Raw genomic sequence first — 12,507 nt, 5'->3', positions numbered from 1 at the left:
GCATGCTCAGTTTCATCCAGCTCTTTGCAACCCCATGGGGTATAGCCCTCCAGGCTCCTCTGTCCATGGGATTTTCCAGGCAAGAAGACTTGTGTGGGTTGCCATTTCCTTCTCCAAGGAATCTTCCTGGACCACGGATCGAACCTGGGTCTGCTGCATTGGCAGGCAGATTCTTTACCACTGAGCCACCTGGGAAGCCCAGCACATTTATACTCAACATATATAAATGCCCCCTTTCATAGCTAGAATAAGGATAAATGTTGACGATCTGGAATTAAAATTAACAGAAATACTATTTGGAGGAAAAAAGAAACTCCATGGGAGTTGATTGTACTTTCAGAGCATCCTATGTTTCCAAGATGTTTCTTGAATAAATCAGTTTTGTTTAACAAGCATGTGGTGTGCTCAACCAGGTCATTATTTTAAGTTGTTGAAAGGGTTTAAATTCTCGAAGACTTGTGTGTTTCTCAAACAATAAATACCTCTTAGGTGCATTTTGATGCAGTGGAGGAACAAGGTTGATTTTTTTTTTTTAAGGATCATTATGTAACTCTTAATTCAGTATCTGATGCTAAATAGTCATCATTCTTCATGGTACACAGGCAATGAAATCAGCTCTCTCATATTGATATGAATAATAGATACAGACTGTGAATCACATTAAAGTTGGAAGATTAAAATCCTTCTCTAGGTTGGTTGCTTTTTTAAAAGAAATATGGAGAAGCAGATGAGAGCCCAATTAGGACTCATGAGCTTCATGCTCCTTTTTCTTTTTCACAACCTCTCTAGATGTACAGTAATTGGAAGCATACCTAGTACAGAAAGACTGGGTTCTCTCTCCCTCTTGAATCTGAGTCACAGAGGTAGGTGTGAATCTAAATATTCATAACGCAAGGAGAAGATGGGGATGCCCGGGGCTTGGTGCAGAAGCATCAGACTAAGGATGGACACCTGGGTCTTTCCCTTCCACCCCTGTGAGACCCAGGGCAAGCTACTTTCTTTCTCTGTGCGCCTATTCCCGTGTCTTCCAAAGGAAGGTAGTTCTTTATTCCATTGGACAGCATCAATCAGATTTAAAGGTGTTCATCCAACTAAGGACTTTTGGACTCATAGTGTTAGTCACTCAGTTCTGTCTTACTCTTTATGATCCCATGGACTGTACCCTGCCAGGTTCCTCTGTCCATGGAGTTCTCCAGGCTTGAATACTGAAGTGGGTTGCCATTCCCTTCTCGAGGGGATCTTCCTGACCCATAGATCGACCCAAGGTCTCCTGCATTGCAGGCAGATTCGTTGCCATCTGAGCTACAGGGACTCATACCTGGATTCAAATCCTAGATCTGCCGCTCATTAGCTGTGTGTGTCCCTGAGGAAACTGCCCAACTTCTCTGAGTCTTACTTACCTCATCTGTAAAAATAGAGCTGGTCATACCTATGCTGCAGAATTGTTGAGAGAACTGAATGAGATAATGTGTGCTAAATATTAGCCCAGAGATTGCTCCCTAGTAACCATGGCAGCTCTAATGCTGTTATGATAATAAATTGCACAAAACAAAATTTATCATGATGTGTTGCTGAAACAAACAGGTGAACAGAACAGGTGAACAGTTGAAACTTGCTAGTCTCTTTGTTGTGGAGATGTTTCCTCTGTAATGGGAATTGTCATTAACTGTCAGCGTCTTTGCGTTGCCAGTGAAGTCGGTTATGTCTTGTCAAAGTCTTCTGCTGCTGTGACATGTGTAGTAGAGTAATTATGACGGTGAAGGTGGCAGTGTCTGTCGGAATTATCCATGTGCATAGTCTAAAGGACCCTGGTATTTTAGGTAAATTTTTTAGCATTAGTCAAACTGAAAGGCACAGTGAGTTTGGAAGAGACACTAGTCTTGTCTCTAAAAAGAGTAGGGAGATTCCAAAAGCTATTGATATGAGTGGAACTCTGAGAAAGAAAAACTACAGTATTTTGATGTAGCCACCATGTCTAGGTGGAGATAGGTGAAAATTACCTGGGCTAATTCTTTGACATTAAAGACAGAATAAGTCAGAAGATGGAGGTATATATTCCTGTATCTTCTTCCAGCAAATATGTACATGGTGTGTGCGCTAAGGAAATCTTCCATAACAGCTAAAAAAGCTTCAAGTCACTGGGAAGAGAGGTGAGAAGATAGGCAATTCCTATCTTTTAGTGATACCCAGAGGATGCTATGGATGCAGACCAATGTGGCATCTTCTGGGCTCAGAGAAGCCTTCACTCCTAGACCTGATGAACTGACAGGTGTTAACTTGGAAACAAAGTGGGTGTATCGTTTGGCATACATATGTAACAAGCCACCCCCACGTTTAATGACTTGAGACACCAAACATGTATTGTGAGCCAGCTGGGCTATTCTAGGCTGGGTAGCTTGACTAGGACTGGTTGGTCCATGATGACCTCACTCTTATGTCCAACTGTTGTAAGGCTGGTTTGGGGGCAGGACCATCCACTGGGACAGCTGGTCGCTGCTTCACATGGTCACTCATCCTCCAGGCGGCTCGTCTGAGCTTTCTTATTGTGGTCTCAGGGAGCAGCAAGAGAGGACAAAGTCCAGCACGCAGGTGCTTTTAAACCTCTCCTGTGGCCAAAGCAAGTCATCTAATAAGTTCAGATTCAAGGGATGGGGGAAGCATGGGCATTAACTTTAGTTGATTACCTGGGGGATGCTGTGTGCCAAGCTCAGAGATGAGAGAGAATGTGCCATCTTGGAAAAGTGTACAGAGTCCAGAGTGTCTAGAGCAAAGCAGGGGAGAAGTGGCAAGGGACAGGCCAGATCACCAAGAGCTTCTTTTCAGGAAGCTCTGCGGAGAAGTTTGAAATCTATCTTAAAGACAGGAGAGGAGTCCTTGAAAGATTTGTACTAGGATGTGGACATAATCAATTCCATATGTAAAAACATGGGTGATGGCAAATGCCTAAAAGCATTTGTCCACCTAGACAGTTTGGGGAAGTTACTAAACTTTCTAATCCCAACCTAGACGTCCCAGGAATTGCTGGAGAAGACAGAAACACGGCAGCTGAGAGGTGCTTCCAAGTTGACATGTGCTTTCTAAACAGAGACCAGAAAGAGGATGCAGAGCCTCCTGGCGTGTCAGGAAGGTCAGAGGCTCAGGTCATGGGCAGAGTTTCGGTGAAGTCTTCTGGGAGGGCTCAGAACCTATGAAGGGGGTTGGACTTTGCGGGCAGTGTTCGTTGCATCTCTTCCTGATGGGATCCTGCCTGGCTTCTGATGGGTTACTGATGGGTTGATTGAAAGACTCATTAAAAAAAATGTGTCTTTGCCTGGTAGGTAGTGTTACACTGTCACCCCAGCTGAATACTCTTCTTGCCAACTGGTTTCCCTGTTACCTCAAAATAGGCAGTATGTTCCAGGGGCTCTCGGACCCCCTAAAAAATCCATCTCTATCCTTGGATGGGACCAGGGCTCACTCATTAATTTCAAGAACTGACCTTTTAACTATGCTATTCAGCGTCACTCTTTAAAAATACTAAAATAGAAGTGACTGTTTCATTTCACTAAATTCAAGTCACTGAGACCGAGAACTTGTGGTTTTCACCGGGCTGTTTGGGACCCAGTTTGTTGTCACCGAAACTGTGTGATATTGGGTAGGAGTTGGCACGATCCTGTTCAGGCCTGGAGGTTATAGCTCCGATGTGGAAAGTACTATCTTTTATAGATTAAAAAAAAAAAAAAAAAGAGGCAGGGGACACCTAAATATGCATTAAGCAGATGATAATTTGCCATGTTTTCTTTTTAATTTTCCAGTAAAAAAATGGGAAGTACAGAAGAGCGTGGATAGGGTGGTGCAGGCTGCAGTTGGGGTGGCCTCTGAGTTCTACTCTTTGTCTTGAGGGACACCTTCCCTGCCCGTCACACTGACAGTGAGTGAAAATCAAGGGAGGAGAGGAGGACGAGACAAGGAGGACTGAAAACCCAGAGCCTGGTCCTCCAGGAGCAGGCGGGCCGCTGTTGAAGCTCAGAGTCCTATATTTTCTCCACTTAGAGAGTTTCAAAACCAACCTCTGGTGAGGATACTTAATGGTATTAGCTCTTTATTTTGTGCTCACTGATACAAGTGTTGGGTAACCACCGAAGTCAATTGAGGGGACAGGTTTGCCCCTTTGGGACTGGAGACTTTGCTCCTGTACTTGGCAGCCCTAATCTCCAGGCACTGCTACTTGAATGGGACACATTTTCAAACAGGAGAGGGTTTCAGACACTCCAATGCAGGGTCAGAGGCAATAGAGGCATTTGTTTGCTCCTGAGAAACAGCTAGCATTTTAGACGCTTTTAGCAGAATGTCTCAAACAATTATGTAAAGGAAGGGAACCTCAGAATTTAAAATGCCCCAATGGGGTGAGCTTCACCGTTCTGTGAAATGGAAATGAAAATGTGGTGTGTTGGGGAATTCTTTATATGTAATATATAAATATATATATATAAAATCTATTTATTTGGCTGTGCCAGATCTTTGTTGTGGCATGCAAACTCTTAGCTGTGCCCTGTGGGATCCCTGACTAGGGACTGAACCCAGGCCCCCTGCATTGGGAGTGTGGAGTCATAGCCACTGGACCACCAGGAAAGCCCCATTGGGGGATTCTCGAGTCTACTTACTTGCTTTACTGGAGGATCACAGGACAAACACTGACTGACTGTATCTGATCCTGAGAGGAAGGTATGATTACTGTGCTCAGCCTGGTGACGTCACAGAGTCCAGAACGATGCCAGGTGAGGGAGGGAGCCCAGCCGTGTGGATCAAGGAAGGTCCAACTCCTGTATTCTTTCAGTACAAGCAGGACCTTCTAGGAGGTTTATCATGAAATATTAATCAAAATAGTATATATCTCTTTACAGATACCTATTCAGTCTGTCCGAGCATGCGCAGCGTATGTAGGAGGAAAATAGAATCTTATTTTTAAAGTGGGGTGAAGATGGCAGCATGTGTTTGCTGCCACCTGTGTGTTATTTCACAGGTTTCGTCAGCTTATTTCCTCACCCACCTGTGCTTTCTCCAGTACCTTAAGCAATGTAACGAGGCCAGGAATCCACCAGGGACATGGGTACACAGTTAAAATGAACGCTGATCAAAACCACCTCCTGTTATAGACTTTTTGAGAAGTTTTAATAATATTGCTGAAGTCTGAACATGTGGAACTTTCTCTGAAGCTCCTTGATGAATATCCAGAGGTAGTCACTGTCAGCTAAGGTCTGACAGCAGGTGTGGAGACTGGGATGCCTGATAAGTATTCTGAGTGTCTTACAATGGGAGACAGGCTATCCCGTTCAGAATACGGTTGCTTCTCCCCATTTTAGGTACACTCTCTGTAATCACAGTAGATTCTCTCTCTCTGTCTCTCCCTCTCTCGAACACAAACATACATAGACACCTATTCCCCTGGTGTGCTCCACTGAAGGCAGACCAGCTACAGAGGGGCGGCATGACTCCAGAGAGCATGGCAGCCTTGCATACAGCTAACTTTCTGGGCCCAGATTCTAGGATAACAGGCATAAGGTTAAAGCCCTTCTGATCCAGTCTCTTATCTCTTATGCCGTTCACAGATCTGGATTCGTTGAATCTAACCTCTTCGTTGCAGCCGACTCAGAAATGCAGAGCTCTGAAGCCCATGTATTTACTTACTCCATCTCAATCTTAGATTTGCTGGTCGTACTTCAGTTCACGAAACTGAAAACTCCAAATTAGTTTCCATGATGAAATATGGGGCCAGAGTTGAAAACTGTTTAGCAGAAGCCATGTTTGATCTTTGGATAAAACTCCATCCAGGTTCTGCCTTGGGACGTTTTGCATTGCTGGGAGCCTTTTCAGACAGAAGGGAGAGAGACAGGATGAGAAAGCAGAGCTAGGTGTATGTGAGCACCTGTGTCCAAAGATCATAGGTCGTGTGGGGAGAATTTCCAAGTAGCACAACTGGATTTCAGCAGTTTCTGCGGACCCGTGGCTTTCACTGTCTGGACTCCCTCTTCTGTGTTGGACCTCATCTTTCTCTCTCCCAGATGCCTCCAAGCAGTTCATGCACCTTGACTGAGCTGGGGAGAAACAGTCTGGTAACAGCATATTAACCTGATAGGGACCTCAGCCAGAATAGTCACGCTTTACAAAAGCTCGGGGATTCAGGATTGAAATTTCTTAATGGTGGAATTTCAGCTGATTGTGGAGGAGACCCTTTAGGAGTCATTTTTTTCAAACATATTAGGAAGCAAGCACCTGCCCATCCAGTCAATACATGCTATCAATTCTGGTCTTCTATGCTCTAAATTTCCATGTATAATAACTGATGGCAATCTTTATAATACTCTTAAGAACTTTGCATATAAATTTCAAAGCTATGGTATGCTTCACCACCTTTCTTTTGTTCCCAGTTTTTAAAATTGTGATTAAAATACACACAATTTACCATCTTAACCATTTTTGGGTTTTTTGTTGTTCAGTTCAGTCGCTCAGTTGTGTCTCTTCGCAACCCTATGAATTGCAGCACGCCGGGCCTCCCTGTCCATCACCATTTACACTTTTTTTTTTAATGTTTTGTATTGGGATATACCTGACTAAGAACGTTGTGATAATCGCAGGTGAACAGAGAAGGGACCCGGCCATGCGTATCGTCTTCACCACTTTTAAGTGCACAGTGCAGTGGTGTGAAGTACATTAGCATTGTCGTGAAATCACCACCACCATCCCAGAATGCCTTTCACCTTGCAAAATGGAAACTCTCTACCATCAAACACTAACTCTCCATTCTCCCTCCTCCCCGCCCCTGGCAAGCACCATTCTGTCTTCTAGGTACCTCACACAAGTGGAATCCTACAGTGCATGTCTTTTTATGACTAATTTACTTCATCTTGCATAATGCCCTCAAGGTTCATCCATGCTGGGGGCATGTGTCAGAATCTTTTTCCTTTTTAAGGATGGATAACATTCTACTGAACATATAGAATATATATAGTCTACTGAATATATATTAAATTTATTCATCCATTGATGGACCCTTGGGTTGCTTCTGACCTCTTGGCTGTTTTGCATAATGCTGCTCTGAACATGGGTGTGCAAATATCTGTTCAGGACACTTCACCAGCTTTCTTGTATGTGCTTGCTGGATATAGTTGCTTGAAGAAGACATGCATCTACCCTCGATGACTCTTTTTCACTGAATAGAAAAAGATGCCCAGGAGTGTTACCTGAATTATCTTCTCTGCTAAATCTCACCTGATACCTGAAATGCCATTAATCGCAGTTCAACGCTGGTGCCTCATATAATAAAGAATCTGCTTGCAATGCAGGAGACCTGGGTTCGATCACTGGGTGAGGAATCTCCCCTGGAGAAGGGAATGGCAACCCACTCCAGTCTTTTTGCTGGAGAATCCCATGAACTGAGGAGCCTGGTGGCCTATAGTCCATGGGGTTGCAAGGAGTCAGACACAACTGCACGACTAACACATTCATGCATTTGTTCCTCCAGAATTGAGCAAAGCCGTCTACTTGTTTTACTTTAAAATGCAAATATCCCTGGGACAGAAGCTACAGATAAGATTTTTAGCACTTGGTGTGAATTAATCAGATCTCATCTTAGAAGCCTTATCTGTCCCTCTCCCTAGTTCTTAACTGTTGGTTCCCTACTGTGTGTGCTTGCTAAGTCCCTTCAGTTCTGTCCCACTCTTTGTGACCTCATGGATGGTAGCCTGTCAGGCTTCTCTGTCCGTGGGATTTCCCAGGCAAGAACGCTGAAATGGGTTGCCATGCCCTTCTCCAGGGGATCTTCCCGACCCAGGGATCAAACCTGTGACTCTTATTTCTCCTGCGTTGGCAGGCAGGTTCTTTACCACTGGCACTACCTGGGAAGCCCAGTGAATATATTTATAGCCTTGCCTTATTACTACAAGTATCACATTGTATTAAAATTACTCATTGATATTATTTTGCTTCTCCTGATAGAAGCTTCTTAAGGACAAGATCCTTGTACAATTTATGTTGGTTTTTCAGGCCCTAGTAAATGTTGCCCACAGACACCTCTGAATAAAAATTCATCCATGTATTCACCAGGCATTTATTGAGTACCCACTCTGTGTCTTCAAATGAATCTTAAAATTCTGACTTTCTAGTTTTGGGTGGCTGAAGATCAATTCTGTCCACCATACAGTTTTGGAAGATTTTAGAAACCTTCAGATCTGCCTTTTACCCTTTTTGGTGCCGAACCTTGAACCAGATGAGTCACTCAACCTCTCAGTTTTCTATCACAAATCTCCCCAGTTTCTTGCGCTCCTGTTCAGAAGCAGCATCTAGGCAAGTAGGTTTACATTCTTCTATTCAAAATTAAGACAGTGAGACGAGGAGACTGTGTCCCTGTCTCCAGCCAACATCAAGCATGGACATTTTATAAATGCATGCATTCACTTAGCCCATTGTTAATAGTAATCTCCTTAGAATGGGGGCCAGGGTTCGAGTCCTTGGGTTAGTATGCTCTGTGTTGACTTATAACTGTATACCTCACTGTATACTAGCAACTCACAGCCCAGGGATAACATGCACTCCCTTTAAGGTATGTCCCCCTTCATCAGGTGATGGTTATTACCTTGTAAATGAATCTATCCTAAACTAAATTATGGCTTCAGGCTCTAGCCTCAGAGTCTGTTAGTTCTCAGCAATGTTACTATCGAAGCCAATAGACAGATTAGCATTTGGGTTTATATTGTTGTTGTCACTGTTATTCTAACAGTGACATTAAAGGTTAAAGGTGTTTCCCGTAACAGATTTCAAGATGAAACTGTGATTATTGGTACAGTTCCCTATTTGGTAGGTAAACAGAGTTAAAGGTTCGTTGGTCACTAGATGGAAACAAATTGGATATCTTTACCAAGAACATATTTATAGGATTCATAGGATTCATTTTACAAGGAACAGAAAAAAACAGGAATAAGTGGAATCCTCAGACAATCTTTTAGTCTTCTTTTTAGACCATAGTTTGGCTTTTTCCTCTATTAAACATTTGGACAGAGTTGTTAGCAGGTAATAAAGTTTAAAGTCAACTGGTCTTAAGACATTTCCCCTTCTGGCGCTCTCGTATTCCTACTTTAATGCAGTCGAAATGAAAGTTACAGAAAAGATAATAGCAATATGCCTAAACACTGAACTACAGTAAATAGCTATAGTGAATTTATGCCCATAGAAAGGAAGAATTTGAAACAGATGGCTTTTGGTTAAAGGTATTTCCTGTAACAGATTTCAAGATGAAATTGTTAGTTTAGCAAAGATGATAAGTCTTTAGAAACACTGTTGCTGGAGTACCGGTTTTTTAAAAGGATTCCTCCCCACCCTAAGGACCACCACCACCACCACCACTCCCTCCTCTGTATGTAAAAACAGCTTTGAAGGATAAGAACAAACACTGAATCCGACGTTGCTGATTGGCTCGTGCGTCCCTCTGGTTTGTGGATGGGGAACCCCGCTCAGTTGTAAAACAACTCAGTCATGCTAATTCCTGGTCGTGTTGCTACATTATCTTCATAAATAATTTGCATCGTGGGGTGTTTCTGCATATCTTGTGCATTTTAATGTTATTTTTAGCCAGGAATTTTTATTTTACAATAACAGTTTTTTGAATAGACTAATCAAGAAGCCTCCTCCAGAGTCAAGGAAACAAGTGCTGAGAATATGTCAGGGGGGGTCTGTCTCCTTTCCTCCTCAGACACTTCCCTCTGATGCTGTTCTTGCTGCCCTTGCCATTACTTTTTGTAACTTTAGTTCTTTGGAATTTCCATTTCTTTTTTTTTTTTTTTTCCTTAGACCTCAGAACGTGGCTGTTGAAGTAATTTATGTCATGAGAGGCTGCACTATGGTGATCTGAAGCCAGCGTGGCTTTTGTGTAAGGCACTAGCTTTTTTGCCCTTAACAAGGAGAACGTTATTGGAAACTTGAATTATGAGATGGAGTGTTACCTCTTTCCTTTGAAACAACTGTCTCTTACAAGTAATCTCTGCAATAGCTTGAAGAGGAGTTTAAACTAGAGTAGCAACATAAAACAGAGAAGGAAATGGCAACCCACTCCAGTGTTCTTGCCTAGAGAATCCCAGGGACGGGGGAGCCTGGTGGGCTGCCGTCTATGGGGTTGCACAGAGTCGGACACGACTGAAGCGACTTAGCAGCAGCAGCACCAACATAAAAAACCTGCCATGTTGTCATTCAGCCACTCAGTCATGTCCAACTCTTTGTGACCCCATGAACTGCAGCACGCCAGGCTTCCCTGTCCTTCACGATTTCCTGGAGCATCTCAAACTCAGGTCCATTGACTCAGTGATGTCATCCAACCATCTCATCCTCTGTCATCCCCTTCTCCTCCTGCCCTCAATCTTTCTCGGAGTCAGGGTCTTTTCCTGTGAGTCAGCTCTTCGCATCAGGTGGCCCAAGTATTGGAACTTCAGCTTCAGCATCAGTCCTTCCAATGAATATTCATGGTTGATTTCCTTCAGGTTGTCACCTGTAGATGTTGGCATTTGAGTGTTTTCTTCCAGAATCTTTTCTATGGGTATGTGTACAAATAAACAGAGGCGGTTTTACAAAAATGGAATTGTAATTGATAGACTTTTCTGAACCTTCTTTTCTCACTCTGTCATCTGTTGGGAACATCTTTCCTTGTTGATAAATATAGGTCTTTAAAATGTTGATGGCTTCTGAGCATTCTGATGCACGGATGTAAGAGTGAAGATTCTCTGACTTCACGAATTGTATGTGCCCTTTTTGTTCCTCTGTTTTTTCTCTTTTCTGCTAGGATCCATCACATGCCTCTTGCTCTGCTCTTGACTATGGTCAGATGAAAAACCCGAATGAAGACAAGATCTAGGACCTGTATTTGATAGAGAGCTGTGCTCTTGAGTTCTCTGAATCAGGACTTCTGAGAGAGTATTACTCTTCCGTCTTGGCCTCCTCGACACACTCAGCATGGCTTTTCTTGGGAATTTTACTTTCCCTTAGATTTCCAGTATCTTCTGTTGACTTTCCCTCAAGACTGATGACTCATTACCTCACCTGCAGTGGGGTTCCCTTTCTCTTGGGTCTCTTCCTTTGGCCTGAATCAAGCAGAGACACTTCTTTTTGACTCCATCACATCCCTTTCCAGTTGTCTGGAGTGAGCTCACTCACCTTTCAGACCCCATTTTGAATCTCTAGGCAAAGTCCAGCGCCTCCAGTCTGATCTGCAGTTCCTTGTCAACTTGTGGCCTCTGTCTTGTGGCCCAGTGCAGTGCTCTGTTGGCCGATCTTCCCACCTGCTCTACCGCTAAGCCTTGCCTGTGCCATCACCTCCATCGGAAACACCATGTCCTCCCAGTTCTTGACCCGCAAACCAGTCCCTGCTGGGATTTTAAAACCTGGACAGGAGTCATCTTGATGGCATCTTCTCTGGTGCCTTCCATAGAACTCCAATCAAATCTGGAAAGTCATCTGGAAGGAAAAACCTCAAACCAGTTTTGTTTTTTTTAATTAACAGACTTTAATTTTTTTCAAGCAGTTTTATTTTATTTTATATTTTTTAAGATTATGTCTTTATTTTAATCAACATAGAGAATTAATTCCTTGGCTGTAATACATCATCTGGATTCAGTTATATTCTATTTTCTTTTTTTTTTATTTTATTTTATTTTTAAACTTTACATAACTGTATTAGTTTTGCCAAATATCAAAATGAATCTGCCACAGGTATACATGTGTTCCCCATCCCGAACCCCCCTCCCTCCTCCCTCCCCATTCCATCCCTCTGGGTCGTCCCAGTGCACCAGCCCCAAGCATCCAGTATCGTGCATCGAACCTGGACTGGCAACTCGTTTCATACATGATATTTTACATGTTTCAATGCCATTCTCCCAAATCTTCCCACCCTCTCCCTCTCTCACAGAGTCCATAAGACTGTTCTATACATCAGTGTCTCTTTTGCTGTCTCGTACACAGGGTTATTGTTACCATCTTTCTAAATTCCATATATATGTGTTAGTATACTGTATTGGTGTTTTTCTTTCTGGCTTACTTCACTCTGTATAATAGGCTCCAGTTTCATACAAAGCTGTAGAAGCCTAAGCCAAGAGTTCTGTAAACGCCATACAGTACCACTCCTATCCATGAGGTAAGCCGTCTCCCCAGAGTGCCATCACCTGCACAACACCCCAGCACTCTTTTATTATTAAGGCAGTTTGGTTCTAGACACCTTGGTGCTTTTATTGGTGACTTTCTAGCCCATAGCTTCTTAGCCCCAAGCAATTGACCATTTCTACCCTGCTCTATGACGTTCCTGCAACTTTTTCTACAAAGGTAATGCCTCCCCCTCAGGGTCAACCAGCCCTGAAACATTCCAGGGAGAGGTGTAGCCAAATACACCAGTGTGGCTTTATAACAACAGCCACTGGAGGGTCTTGGTATTGGGGGCCCACTGCCATCCTCACCCCCAGCAGCTGTCAAATATTCTGTCCCAATGAAATGAAG

At 43.3% G+C, this 12,507-nt stretch overlaps 1 protein-coding gene across 17 annotated transcripts in view; it reads left to right on the top strand.

Moving 5' to 3' along the window:
- ATXN1 (ataxin 1) overlaps positions 1-12,507 on the top strand; it is a 415,565-nt gene that overhangs the window by 282,635 nt on the left and 120,423 nt on the right. The gene's annotated exons all lie outside the window — the stretch shown is intronic.

Source organism: Bubalus kerabau, chromosome 3 (genome assembly GCF_029407905.1).
Source record: "Bubalus kerabau isolate K-KA32 ecotype Philippines breed swamp buffalo chromosome 3, PCC_UOA_SB_1v2, whole genome shotgun sequence".
Taxonomy (NCBI): domain Eukaryota; kingdom Metazoa; phylum Chordata; class Mammalia; order Artiodactyla; family Bovidae; genus Bubalus; species Bubalus kerabau.
Note: the sequence above shows the minus strand (reverse complement) of the source record. Positions and strands in the feature narration are given on the sequence as shown.